This window comes from Phalacrocorax aristotelis, chromosome 7 (genome assembly GCF_949628215.1).
Source record: "Phalacrocorax aristotelis chromosome 7, bGulAri2.1, whole genome shotgun sequence".
NCBI classification, from domain to species: Eukaryota; Metazoa; Chordata; class Aves; order Suliformes; family Phalacrocoracidae; genus Phalacrocorax; species Phalacrocorax aristotelis.
The window spans coordinates 3170338-3185150 of record NC_134282.1 but is presented as its reverse complement, the minus strand read 5'-3'; the positions used below and the strand labels follow the sequence as shown (position 1 = coordinate 3185150).

The 14813-nt window shown below is 43.3% G+C and overlaps 1 protein-coding gene across 11 annotated transcripts in view; it reads left to right on the top strand.

The window, feature by feature from the left end:
• The window catches only part of NAALADL2 (N-acetylated alpha-linked acidic dipeptidase like 2), a 503571-nt gene that overhangs the window by 173329 nt on the left and 315429 nt on the right, over positions 1-14813 (top strand). Inside the window, exon 3 of one of the 11 annotated variants that reach the window (XM_075098457.1) lies at positions 1218-1328. The exons of 9 other annotated variants lie outside the window; for them this stretch is intronic. The gene's annotated coding sequence lies outside the window, so the exon portion shown is untranslated. Of the gene's footprint in view, positions 1-1217; positions 1329-12423; positions 12500-14813 lie in introns of those variants that run through there. One more of the 11 variants, XM_075098458.1, reaches the window with a different exon arrangement.

The following is a 14813-nucleotide window of genomic DNA, read 5'->3' as shown; positions in this document are numbered from 1 at the left end:
AGTAGTGCCCTGAAACTCATAGGTTCCATAAGCATTTCTAATGATCCATTAAAATCATGCTAACCGTGATAGATTGTAGGGTGCTATATTTTACGTCATGATCCTCATCTGTACTAAAATTAAGTTCTTGTTTCCATAATTGAATATTAAATTCATTCTATTCCTTGGTGGACTAGTTCCTTAGCAAGTATAAATCTGACTTTTATTTGCAGCAGGTGCTAATCTTGCCCAAAATACACGTCCTTACTATGGCTCTTTTCCCAAGAAATTCAAGTTACGTTGCACAGTCAGCACGATGTGGCAATAAATGGGCTCCACCTCTAGATTGGACTGAAACGTCGCGTGGAAAACCTGTGTTCCTAGGGGCAGGTTAGCTGTGGGATGGTGCTGTCTGTGCCACCTGAGGGGCTGGGGTTCTGCAGAGGGCTTCCCAAACAATGCTGGACCATTACTCAGAATTGAGAGGAACGTAAAAGCTGCCAACTAATTTTTCCTCATCTCTTATGTGTTTGAGAAGGAAAAGCCAAGTGTTGCTGCGAGAACAGAGAAAAGGCACTGGAGATGACAAGTGTCCATTTACCAGGCAGTAATGGAGATAGGGCATGAGAAAGATGACGAGTCCCCTACAAATTTATCGCCTTCTCTGTTCTGCCTCTGGTTTCGCATCGATTTTTATCTTTTCCCAACTTGTTTTTCTTTTCTGTAGTGCTGGTATGTAGCGAGCGACATCGCAGATCGAGAAAGTCAGTTCGCTGCCTCAGGGATCCCAGCGTAACTAGTTTTGGTTGCTTTGGGCTGAGAAGCGAGGGCAGGGCTGGTGCCAGCGGTGAAGACGACCGGCCGAAGAAGCAGTTGGCCTCTCATCCGCGTGCAGCGAAAGCAGTCACCGCAAGAAGCCTTAAAGGCCCCCCACCAGCGCTGTTAGCGGTTGCTCTTTGAAGACACACACACGCACACACACCCCCCCCCCCGTGTATTTTTGAGGGATGTCAGTCATTCATAACATTTGACTTGCTTGTCAGTCAGGACCAGCCTTCCCAGATGTGTGACGAGGGACTGAAAAGGCTCCTTCATATTAAAGTCTCTTTTGTCACTGTCAGTCTTGGTACAGAAGCCATCCATCAGCGTCACTAGTGGGAGGAGGTTTTGCTGGCTCTGTCAAAATCCAGTGCGCCTGGTTAGTGGATTTTTGTTGTTCTCTTCTTATACTCCCCCAGGAAACCCACGGGATGACTTGTCTGACACTGTGCTGGCTTCCAGGGACATAACGCGTAGCTTCCTTCGAAAGCTCTAAAGCCTAGCCTTTGCTCTCCGTCTCTCCGTGAGCAGTAAGTGCCTTTAGAAGTCAGAAAGCTGCTTTCTGCCTGAGTTTATTTCTCTGAGAAATAGATGTGCAAAACTTTTCGCTACCTTGAGTGCCTTTATAGATGAAGTGAAATGTGCTAGCAATTTCTGCTTTAATTTTTGTGTGGGCAGCTGTTTCGCATATATAAGTATTTCTCCTTTTGAGAAATTGCTAGAAGATATAAAAGTTTAAGTTCTCTGCTGGAACGTAATTCTGGCTTTCATAAAAGGCTTGTATCTCCCAGCCCCTGTCAGCACGCTATGCCTGTCACGTGCCTGAACATGTCTTGTTGCTGCTCTTACAAATCTAACCCTTCTGCAGTCACCAGTTGACAGCAGGGAGTCAATTACTAACAAAATAAATTAAAAAAATAAAATAGTAATAATCACAGAATCACGGGTTGGAGGGGACCTCAGGGATCATCTGGTAACGGTGACAATAAAAAGGCAAAGCCTCCACCAGCCACGCCTTTTCCTAGAAAACTGGGAGAATAAATTGTAGTGGCTGTGTTCTCAGGTCGTATGTCAAATCCCAAACCACCGCTTAAACAGGCTTAATATTACTGGCAAGAGGAATAAAAGGAAAGGTGGTAGTATCTCAGTTTGGGATATCTGAACGTGAGCAAGACTGCCAGCCCTGAAGAGCGCACCATGGCTTTGAAGGACTGCGAGGTAGCTACCAGCTCTTCTCCTCTACAGACGACTGCCCTTGCTTGCCCATTTTGGGTGCTAAAGCATGCCTGTGGCTTTGAAGGACTGCTCGGGGTAGCTACAGCTCTTCCTCCCCGCAGGCAGCTGCCTTTGCTTGCCCGTTCGGTGCGCCGGCACGTGCCCGCGGCTCTGGCCCGTCCCACCCTGCCCAGGCACCGGGAGGGGGCTTCTCCACAAACGCAGCTCGGTGGCTTTTGATTCCCGGTAGGCAGATCGGCCAGGAGTTGCTCCAGGTCGCGCCGGGCATTGTCCTTGCGCATCCCGGTCGGTGTTTATGCCGTCTGTTTGCGTTAGCCATGCTCTGGTGGGCTGAGGCTGTCGCCCTGCAGCTCAGTCTGCCGCTGCTTTGCTCCGGGGCTCCTGCAGTCCCTGCAGGCATGCCTTCTTCTGAAGGACCTTGAAGCGTGCTCTTCAGCCTCCTGAGATCTGTTGTCACGAAGGAATAATTTAGTCAATATTTTATTTCCTTATTTAAAAAAAAAAACAAAACCAGCCAAACAACCATCAAACCAAACAAAACCAAACACAACAAACAAAAAAAAACCCTAAGCAAACTCACCATTTTCCAACCAAGCCAACAGAAGTCCTTTACAGAATCCCATTTTTCCACCGTTTCTTCATACGGTGAAGAGATGGACCGTAAGGCCATCTCCGGGGTAGCCTTTGCTCGCTCCCGTTTCCCGTTCAGCGCTACAATAGCACTGCCCACCTTCCTTGGCTCTTTTGGGCATTTCCCAGATAATTTACAACATGCAAATGCCATAAAGCCATTTGGGCCTGGTGCCGCGGTGTAATTTCTGTCCTCTGGGGTCTTCAAGGAGGGACTACTGCCTTCTACATGGCCCTGACCCCTGGATTTATGCAAACTCCTCTTCCCTTGTGGTGGTTAAAAGCAACTTTCAACTTCCCGAACGGCAAAAGCGTGTGAATCCTTGCTGGCATGTTAAGTGTGAAACCCTCTGTATTAAAAGCAGGTTTAGAGGCATAATATTTGTGAGGATGCTTTCATTAACTAAAAAGGTGATGGTTTTGAATGTGTGAAAGAGTTAAACTGATGATTGTGGTGCTTGAACTGGCTTTTGCGTATTAGATGTGCAGATATTCAGTTAAGTGACTGTAGAGTAAATATTTAAGGGATGTTGTTAAACCAGCCTTACCTGGCTGTGTCCAGGCTCTCTGTCAAAGGACTTATTTTTCTATATATTTTTTTTTCTTCTGGAAATGGGACATATTTATCAGAGGGAAAACTCTGTAAAGTATAGAGAATGTCTTTGTGACTTTGCAAGCAGCTTCACCTTTCCATATTACACGCAGGGCATCCTTTGTCATATGCTGTGAGTATTTTCTGCAACTGGCTGTAAGATCTCTGCAATCCTTTGCCATGGCTTACTACTTACGCGACTAATCAGCTGACGGTCTCTTGCAGTGGGTTTGATTTCATAAAATTCGCTATTGGAGTAGTATTACAGCTTGCAAATATTTCAGGGTCAAGCTTTAATATAAATTTTTATACTATGCTAGACTGAGGCCTGAAATAATTTTATGTTGTAAGTGGTTCTAAATGAAAGTACTTGCAGATTATTTCCGCAACGTTTGTGGAGGAAAGAATCTATTTCCGCCTAAATAATATTTAATTCCATTATCTTATGAGAAAACAGTCATCTCCAGGCTCAGCACCTCAGTGGTCTGAACTGTAGCGATAGTACTAGGCAGGTAAAAGGGCCAAAGAATAAAATTGCTGCCTTCTCAGGAGAAACCTCTCTCTGAATGAACCTTGGGAGTCCCACTGCTAGGTCCTGGCTAGGCAGAGTCTGTTGCACTGAAGCCTGGTGACACAGCATCTTGGCTTACCTAACTTTTGGAAGCATATATAAAAATTCCTAATTTTTAATATTTCTTTATGTATTTATATGCACACAGGTAAATATTTCTGATATATATTTGTAAAATGTATACACATGTAATATCCATTCTTACAAAGGCGACCACAGTATTTTTCTGTTTCTGAAATCATGACCCAAATCACTGCCTTGGGAAGCTCCTGGATTTCTTATTCCTCCCCTTCCACACGCTGCTCCCGTGGAGGGAAACAGCCCGGTTTGGAATAGGTTTCCTACGTGTCGACTTGCAGATGTGAAGCATTTTGTTTTCCGAGCTCAGACAGTCCATGGAGGAGAGAAGAGCTGGGCAGGTGCTGATCCTTTCAGTGTCAGGGACGCTGGCTGTGCTCCCCCAGTGCTCAGAGGATGCTGATTTTGGCACTGGAAAAATGGCAAAACAATGCAGCCCCAGTTATAAATTTAATTATCTACATTCATATGGACATGTCTGGGTTGAGGTGGGAGAAGATAATATTTGTGTGTCTGCTGAAGGATTTTTTACGATGGCATTAAATAAGGTTTTTGGCCTCAGGATCTTGGGTTTCCTGCTCACGTTGAGCCACACGCCGCTGAATTTTGAAGACTGGGGTTTTTGCTTGCATAGGTCAAGGGAAATAAAAGTGTGTTTACATTTGTAAATTTTTAAATGTCATTTGATTTATGGAACAGTTACTGGGAGAAGCAAAAATGCTCCTTAGGGTTCTTTTTTGTTTGTGTTTTTTTTTTTTTTTCTTTGATGGAAACGGAATACTTCAGGTGATAGCGAAAAGCATGTCTGTAGTTTTCTGTAACGCCAGCAGTGAGGGTGGGGAGGGAACTAACTCGTCGCTTTGGTTAGGACTTGGGAAATCCCGTATTGCACAGTGCATCGCTTGTATGGCATTTAGGATTTGACTGAACTACAGTAATAAGTTTTCCGTGGTAGTTTTAGAAAATTCTGAGTAATATATGCCAGTGATTTTCTGCAGTGGACAAGGTCTTCTGTCGCCTGTCCTCAGGCACGGTGGAGACTGAGCCTTTAGCGTCTTCCTCGATGCATATGTATTCTTCGTCCTACCTGCGAGATTTTTTCCCTTGGATTTTATGGATCATGAAATATGTATGCGCTCTCCTATATTTTCTTTTGAGGGCTAGGCTGTTCTGAATGGCAGCTATGGCTTGTGAGGAAGTTTCTGAAGCGTCGTAGTGTTCAAGATTCATTTTGTTCATTTACAGCATAGAGGTAATTGCAGTGTATGTTGGAAGAGTGCTTTGTGTTAATAAACCCCTGAAAAAATATTACAGAAGTAGCTTTACCATTAAGCAGAGTTTTAAGCCATCTCATTAATTTTTATTTTTCATAAAGCAGAATACAAAAGCAATAGTGAGCAAGGAGGAGGTTATAATTCAGGTAAGGAAAGTCACTGCTCTGCATATGAAAGGTGAAACAAAAGCTGTCTCAGATATTTCTCTGAACTGTAAAACCTTGACTATCTCAAGGCACAAAAGTAGGCATGGAAAAGGTGATTTATTTATTTTTTTTTTTTCCTTACAAAACAAAACAGCAGAAAGTAATAGCTGCCAACAGGTTGTCTAGGCTGACAAAATTATATATACGACAGTACAAAGTACAGGCTTTTGGTTGTCAGAGCAACCTATATATGTCGGAGCAGTGGGTAGTAGGGTGGATCCAGTGAGATTTCTAAGTGATATACAACAATAGGAGAGCTGAGAATCGAGCCTGTGTTGCCACCCACACTAGACGTACAAATGGATTTTTACAGAGTGGGGTTTTTTTAATGTGTTTATTAAGGTATGAGAAAGGAGAGGAAAGCGAGGTTGTCTAATGCTGTGCGTTATCTTTTAAAATTGTATAAGCTGTAAGAGTTTTTAAAAGCAGTATTCCAAAAACTGCTTCAGGGCGTTACTCTTTCGCTTTCTTTCGCCTTCAGCCAGTAATGATGATTGCGTATAACTCCCTGTATTTGAAAACCTTTTTCCTTTAAAAGAAAAAAGCCAACATACAGCATTAGGAATTCTCCAGCTGCGTGTGACAGGCTCTTCTAACATCTGCACAAACGCGTTACGGGTGTTCTAGAAGGTTGCCTTTGAACTCGCTGTACCGATAGCCCTGCAAGGCTTTGGTGTGGGGCAGAGCTGCCGGACGGCTGGGGCTGCCAGCCCTCGACTGCCACGTGGGCAAAACGCATCCGTCTTTCCAGGGCTTCTCTTCAGTGGGATTGTTACTGGTACAAGAACTGAACAAGTCTTAGGCCAAGTCGTGTGCAGGGAAACATAATTTGGGGATGCAGTTTTGGTTTGCGAGTTGCCTCTGGAAACGTGGCATTTTGTTTTGTTTAGATTAAGGAAAGTTGCTCTTTTATTAAATCTTTGGGCTGGGTCTGTAGATGATAATCTAGTTTCTGTCTCTATCAAATGTTTCTCAAGTGGCAAGTCATCTGCGTGGGGAATGCTAAGAAATGATGAGTAAATAAAGGCAGATTTAGCAAATCTTTAATAGTGCGTGTACGGTTCGGGTTGTGTGAGCACAGCTGTCTGTCTGCACCTTTCTATATCCAGGCTCTTACCATCCTCGCTTTACACGCTACGAGCCTGTTAATTGCTCTGGGTCTCTGTATTGCGTAGTACGGTATTACCCGTCCAGGTGTTCTGGTTCAGCCATACAGTAGCACAGCACTGGGCTGTTTAAAACATGATTTAGTGTTGCGCTATGGACGGGTAAGCCATGAACTTGGTGCTGTAGCTCCCCACGAAGCCCCAGGGACAGCGGTAGCGCTCTTCAGAAAACACTAAGCTCCTTTTCAGATTTTGCCGTTACGTTCAGTGCTTTCATTTCGCCTGAGCTTTGGTATATCTGAACTATTTGCGAAAATCAAGAAAAAGATGTTCCTACGTCTTTTATGCTGTTAAGTTTCCTTACAGTACCTAAAACAGGGTGTGATTTCAGTAGGAGGGACTGGCTTCCTTAAATTCAGTCCGTGACCTCTTATTCTCCTGGAAAACAGAGAGAAAACCAGAGAGATCAGTAACAGTAAGATTAATAGGGTGAAAATTAGAAATTTTAGTGTAGGCTGAGTTTCACCCGTAAAGTGAAACGCCTGCATTTGCACATGGAAAACGTATGTGCGAGTGCCTGCCAGCGTGTAGAATTACCTGTCGTAGTAACGCGTGCGCGTGCGTTCTGTTGCGATACAGTAGGTGCGCGTGAAATCTGCCAAGAAATCTGTGCTAGTCAGGATGCTCGGCTTCTAGCCCGTGTCTAGAGATGAATATTGAGCAGCTTCAGATTTGTAATAATATATATAATATATACCAAATATATGCACTAAATAATATATATTTGGTAATACAAAAGTATGAATGTTTTATATTAAACTATCAAGAATGTATTTTTCAAAAAATGTGGTACTTCTGTGTCTTCGCCAAAGTGTGTGGGAATTGTTGGCCTTCCTCAGCGTTTTTCTGTGTTTTAAAATTAGATTTTAAGTGACAAAAGATGTTTATTTGAATTCCTCTAAGGCAAAGTGACCGTTACTTTCTCAGAACTTGTTAGAGTCGTTTTACCTACTCAGCTTCCGTATTAAAAAATAAAAAATGGCAAAAAGAAAGAAGGGGAAAAAAAAAGCTGCTACAGATTTGAACGTGCTTTGCCTTATTCAAAGCTGAGAGATTGAAGGAAAATATTTTTTCTCTTGTTTCTCTTTACAGTATAGTTATCCTTTTAAGATAAGATGCAAACAACTCTGTAGTACTGTTGTACGTCTAAGTTTATATGACATGTCTTCTCAATTCATGCCAGATCAACACAGAAGAGCCTTGTTTTAAGAACAAAATGGAAGATGGAAAAGATGTATTGATTTTTTTTTTTTTTTGGGTCCAAACTGGTTTTGTCTAAATCATTTTTGTGAGTTACCTGGAATATATTTCAGGAGAACCGAAGGTTGGGAGGAAACCGACGTATTTGTACGTTTAGGTAGAGGCATAAACAGTGGTGTGGTGTTCTTCAATGTCAGCGGTGAAGACGGAGCAGATTATTACTACGTGTTTATGTATTTTTACTTCAGAAGCTGATGTTGTTCATAGAAAACAGTCACAGAATTTTTACATTGTGACTAAAAGTGTTGAAAAAGGTTTGAGTAGTCAGACACGAAACAATCTCAGACCCCTCAGGAGGCTGTGTGAGTACTGGATGCTATTAGTTTGAGCGAGTCGTTTCCTCATGAAATCTCAGACCCTTGAATTTCTTCTTGGACAAGTGACAGGGATGACATCGGGCTTTGAGGGGGGAGGGTGTGTTTGTTTTGAGGGCTTTTTTAAATGTTGTTTGTGGTTTGGTTTGGTTTTTTTAACAAGATCCCAGTGCTTTATGAAATACTTCTGCTGGGTCAGGAAAAATTTCAAGCTCTGGTTTCGTAGACATATTGCCAGAAATTGCTGAAATATTCCCTTTCATGCAAGTGGCTATTGGTTTATTTTTCCAGCAGCTCTTTTGAAAAGGATCAGTGAGATCAATTGGAAAATATCCTTGTCTGGTGTAGACTTGGAAAGGCACCTGCAGGTGTACAAATCTCATCTTTTGGTGTTTTTTCTTCAACCCTTCCACTCCCTGTTAATTAAGTGGAGGACTAATGGGCTCTTTTGTGATTTTAGCACCTCAGCATGGTCTGGTTGCTAGTTCAGTCTTAACGTGGGTGATAAAGGCATCATTATAAAGGAATTTTTGGATCATGAGATGCAGGAATGTAATAGCTTCCCTCCCAAAGCTGTGCAGAAATCGCGGTATGAACATGAGACGGTAAGACCAGCCTGTAGCGCTTACGTAGGATAGACAGATTCTTATTTACAGCAATTTCAAACGGGATTGCTGATAGTCGTACTCACCTATTAAGAAACAAATATGCCTGGTTTTCTGCGATGTAAGAAGGGAAATTAGGGGAGATGTCATACTCTGCTGACCTGAGCATTTGGACAAGTGACTGCTAAAATATCAAATGCTACCAGGCATGTGCTTTAGGAATACAGTGTTTTTCATAGAAATGCAGAATGGCCTGAGCTGGAGGGGACCCGCAAGGACCATCGAGCCCAGCTCCTGTCCCTGCACAGGACAGCCCCAAATTCACACCGTGGCTCTGAGGGCCTTGGCCAAGGGCTTCTGGAATATCACCGGGCTGGTGCCGTGATGCCTCCCTGGGGAGCCTGTGCCAGGGCTCCACCACCCTCTGGGGGAAGGACCTTCTCCTAATGCCCAGCCTGACCCTCCCCAGGCACATCTCCCTGCCATTCCCTCGGGGCCTGGCGTTGGTCACCAGAGAGCAGAGACCAGCCCTGCCCCTCCTCCTCCCCTCGGGAGGGAGCTGCAGAGCGCCATGAGGGCTGCCCTCGGCCTCCTCTGCTCCAGCTGAACAGACCCAGGGACTTGAGCCGCTCCTTGTACGGTTTCCCCTCTAAACCCTTCCCCAGCTCCGTGGCCTCCTCGGGACACTCTCCAGTAGCTTTATACCCCCAGTGTCCTGCGGTGCACAACACTGCCCACAGTGCTTGAGGTGAGGCCGCCCCAGCGTGGGGCAGAGCGGGACAGTCCCCTCCCTGGACCTCCTTTGGACGTTGGTGTTACTGCAATGTAAGTTTTAACAAAAATAAAAAAATGAGACATTGGAACTGCTTGTACACAACTAAGACAAAATAACAATACAAAAACCCCAAATGTCCATTTACATTGCCCTGTGTCGCTTTAAATCCAGAGCCTCCCTGCTACTGTAATGCTGCTTCTCCTTCCAAGCATGGTGTCTGCCTTCATCGTGTTTCAGCTCAGTGCCACCTCTGACCATTAATGCAAATTGGAGGCCAGATAAGAGTTGCTCTGGATTTAAATTGGTGCAACTCACAGCAGAATCTGTCTCCGGTTAATATTAATGACTGCAAGGGGGAGAAGCCGCCTGAACGGATAGAAAGCTCTAATGAGACCATGTTCCTTCACCCGTAGCCATATCTGTGCCACCTAATCGCTTTTCTATACTAACTGCCAAAGCAAGTTCATTTAATTGTACTTTCAGTTAAATTCTGCAAAGAGCGAATATGAGAATAAACATGGAATCGTGTTTGCATGTTGAAACGTCTTTCTCTTTAAATTCAATGCTTGCTTTTTTCTTGGTAATCGCCCTTAAATTGCTCCGTGGCACGCGTGGCTGCTCGTGGGGGGCTGGTGGAAGGCGCCCTCTCTTTAGTCTTGCTTCTTGAAGCACCCGAGGCGGTGCAGTATCCAGCGCCTGCTGGGCCTTTTCTTCGGAGGAGGTTCAAATAAACACCAAGGAGTATTTGCTGGTCCATACCACAGCTAGTAGCAGAGTGAGATGTCCGTGCAAAGACGCTGTCTGTCAGCAAAGCAAATATAGTATATTATGATTTTTGTATGCTTGGCTAAGGGCAATATTTATTTCACCATTGGAGAGCTTGCATGGAGGGCGTTATTCCCACTGTGAGTGTCAAAAGGGATCTTCAGCGTCGTGCAGCAGATACCCTAAACTCCCGTCGTTGATAAAGTACTGTTTGTCAGCAAGTGCGTACGTTGAAAATTAGCAGTTCCTTCAGCACGAAAACCTTGACATTGAATATAATTGAGGAGGTTAGCGTCGGCGTGTTCGTAAGTATTACCTGTCGTCTGAAATATGACAGCGCTATAACTGCAGGACCTTGGGGACTCGAGTGCGTTGGCAGTGCCGTCCGCCTGCCTCGGAGCCCGCGAGACAGCCTTCCCAGAGACTTCGACCCTGAGATAATTAACATGGCCCTGGAGGCTTCTGCCTTTTGCTTTTCTGCACTTGTTGTTTAATAAGATATTTGTTGCTCTGCTTGTCTCTGATGCAGCCGTGTGCCTTTGGGGACGCAGGGTCCTTCGCATGCAGTGGCAGTTAGCAGGTTTAGGTAATGCCGTCTGTGCATCCATTGCTTTTATTTCCGGCAAATTAAAATATTATCATCAATTAGCCAGCTATATTTGGTGGCTTGCTTCATTTCTGAGAGGATGCACATATTTGTGTGATAGGAAAATAAGGTGGTGGAAGGGGAATGTTTGAAACCTGAGTTTTCTTCTGGCAGTTGAATCATATAATAATGTTGACTGGTAAAATGACATCATAGGTTGTGGAAGTGAAAGGCAGCACCCAAGGCTTCGGGTGAGGGCTGTGGTGCTCGGAGAGGTGCAGCCCCGGGGTGGAGGGTTATCAGCCCCCCACGGCTGGAGAGGTGGTTTCTTTAATCGCTTACATTGGGCTGGGACCATGGTGGTTTAGTCCATAAAGTCTTTGTGGTGCGTTACTGAAAGTGAAATAAGCTTTGAATAAGAAAGGGGGGAAAAAAGAAGAGTTGAAAAGTTTGAAATATCTACGTGAAGATGAGCTGAACGCAACTGGTTTTGCTTTTCCGCTCTGAAATGGTGACTTAACGCGTTTTGAAAAATTCAGCTGTGTTACTCCAGAGAGATTCATGCTGATGCGCTGACGTGGCTGAGCTGCTTTTTGAATATTGTGAGGACTCAAAGGAATGCTAAACTTAAATAATCAGCTCCGGTGGATGGCATTATTGAGCCAGGGTGCCTTCGCAACGTTGCATTTTTAGGCACAACAAAAACTTCACAAAGTCATTCCGTTTCTAAGGAATTGTCTGTTTCAAGGAAACAAACCTTAAAATATTCTCCTTGGTTTTTTTTTAACCGTTGGCTTTTTAAAATGTGTTTGTTTCTGATGGATCACGACAATACAACGAGCATAACCTGGCGTGTGCAACCTCAGAGAGCTGTGGTTACGGTATTTAACTTTCGTTTCATTATATAAGAACAAATGAAACTGGAAAGATCTCTCATTACACCCATTTAGTTTGAAATGCTTCTAATCTGTCTTGTTTGTGGGGAGTATCATTCATAATTAGACCTGGGAATTAACGGAAGACAATATTGAACAGTGACTTTGGCTATTTTAGAGAAATGCGTTTACTGGAGAAGCTTGGAACAAGCTATCAAATAGAGTTGCAAATATTGAAGAGATTAACGCGTAAACCACAATCCGCCCGTAAGGACTCGCTGTGTAGTAACGCATTTCATGTTCCTTAGTGTACTATTTTCTGTCATGCTAATGCAGAATGAAAGAGGGAAATACAGCTGTTTTCTTCTAACAATCCAGCGCTAGTTCAGGACTTAAAGCCAAGATGACTGAAAGCTACAATATACTAAAGACTCGTTCTCCAGTGCTTTTACATTATGAATATAAATACCTTTTCAGTTATAGACATTAGGCTTTCATTGTATAGCCCGCCATTAGACATAAAACATATGAGAAAGCTGTCTACATTAGGCTATTGAAATCGTTCTGATTTACAGCTCTTCTGTACCCTCGCTTTGCAAATATTAAGGGGAAAGGAGAAGGAAGGGGTATTGAGAAATTTATATAAATACAGTCGTCTTTGGCTCCTATTTCGGCGTGCTATGCATTTGGCTGAAGCGGACTTTTTTGCTTGTTTGTTCTAAAGCACGACTCCACCATTTGTTGCTTAGTTGTCACCTGGCTGCCTGGGTAAGTAGGAGTGTGATACATCATTCTTCTCGAATATAATGCCTTTAAGAATGGAGTTGTAGATTTTAATATACATCTTAAAGCATTTGGCTCCCTTGGGAAAGCAAGGTGCTAAAACTTCAACCCAAACACAGCAAACATGTGTTTACCAGGAGTACATTTAAAAGAACTAGTTGACTGCAAAATCACATAAAAGTATTTGAAAAATTCCAAGTTGATGCTTTTCTCACTTAACAACTGTTACTGGCGGGGAAGAGTCATTTTCTCAGTGAAGATAACTAAGTGCAATACATCGATGAATTGCGGCTAATGTTAATTATTGCTTGAATCTCAGTCCGTAGTGACAGAAGACTTAACATAGGAACTGCAGATCTACCCGATGTGATCCAAAACTCATTGAAGTGGGGGGGACTGTTCATCCAGCCTGGGAGCACAACCATTTCCGTGTCTCAGGCCCCACGCTGCTGCTTTCGTTCTGCCTTGGCCTCCGCTCTGAGGCGTCGGGGTTTTAATGGGAATCGGTTAAACAGCTAAATAATAACAAAGGATGTCAGAGGGCTTCCAGTGGTGGAAGGAAGCATAGTGTACAGAGAGACGGCCTTTTTCACAAAGCCATTTATTTATCGGAAAACAATGAAGTTCTGTCTATTTTCCCAGCAAATGGTAGAAAATAGCCAGAATTAAATGAGTAAAATTAACAGTCATAAAGTTAGGGAAGCATGAAATTAAAAAAGTGATTGCAGTAATAAGGTGTAAAAGTTTTTTCAGAAAAAAAATAATACCCTCTTGATTTGGTGGAAAACAAAATTAGCGCTACTTATTAAAGAGGAATACGTTTCTCATCTGTGAGGTCTACACACTTTTTGGATTTACCTACTCTGTTCTATTTTATTATCTCAAATTAATGCCAATCAATTTGTCCTGCTCATTTTAATGATAGGTAAGTATTACTAGCTTAGTTTTGAAAATGGGGGGGTGGGGGGGGAAAAAGCTGAGGCTTTCCGAGATAAGTAGTCAGAATCCATTCAAAAGGGCTTTAATTTTAGGTGCTCAGAGTCGTCTGGCACGACGAAAGGCATAGAGCTAGGTGTTTGCCGGTACCTCAGGCAGCGTTTAGGTATTTCAGTCTGCAATTTTATCCAATGACAACTCAATGCGATAGACGTGTGCAGCCCTTGAAACAGAAGCTCATCCCTCCCGGGGAGAGCTTACCTCCAGGTTTGCAGAAAATCACTTGTTCTTGCTTCTTTTTCCATTTTACCCCCCAAATACTCATGTGCTTTGCACAAAGCTGAATGACTTTAACATGGGGGTGGAAGAGGAATGACCGTGTAGGAATACGAGTGAGGTTAAAGGTTGCAATACGGTAGTTATCGTTATTCTGAGGGAAAGGGTTTGGATCTGAATCACCTCAGGAACTGAGGCCCCGCAGAAATCGCTGACCTCTGGGCTTACGCTTAGTTCGAGAGAGAAGCGGACAGACTGAGGGAGACCAGTTTCTCCATCAGTCTTAAGTTCTTCCATATAAGGCCTGGCATAGCCCAGATCTCTTTAGATCTTGCACGTGGATCCTGCCCAAGTGACAGATGTACTTGTTTCCTCCCCCTCCACCAATTCACACGCTTTACCAGTGGAATGTTCAATGTAGCCCCGTAAAATTTTAATCTAAGACCGAATAGCAGAACAGCAAGTAAATCGTGGTTTGTCTTATACAAACACAGTGTTTACAGCAGTGCTAGTTTTTGTATACAGACATGATTAACACCATTTCACCAAAATAATATTTCTGAATAGCCGTTGAGATTATTTTTCCCAAAGATCTTCATTAAAATGCAGATAGAGATATCCCAATAAACTTAGAGAGGAGAGATATTCAAGGGAGTGTCATTTTAATAAACTGTTTTCATGAAAATAAGGTTTCCTGGTGAATTAGTAATCGAGTTCCCTTGAGATGCTTTGCTTTCGCAGTTCTCCAGTTGGCTGGTTTGTTTGGTGTTAAACAGCTCCAACGGATCCGAAGAAGCTGAAAAGCTTGATAAGGTCATAATAGTGAGTGACTGCTGAAGACGCAACTTGCTCACAAAGAATGCATCTATTTCTTTGAATGCATTTCTATTAATCTTTTCATCTCCATGTTAGAGTTTCACATTTTATATAGAAATGTCAGCACATTGGGTTTGGCTTTTTTCTTTTTTTGAATACTGAGCTTTGCAGAGCTGATCTGTATTGTTTTCTTGAATCTTGCCCTTTTAATAACCTTTAAATATAGGTCCACTTCTTGCTGGCAGACCAGCTACTTTGCCGTGAGGGTTTG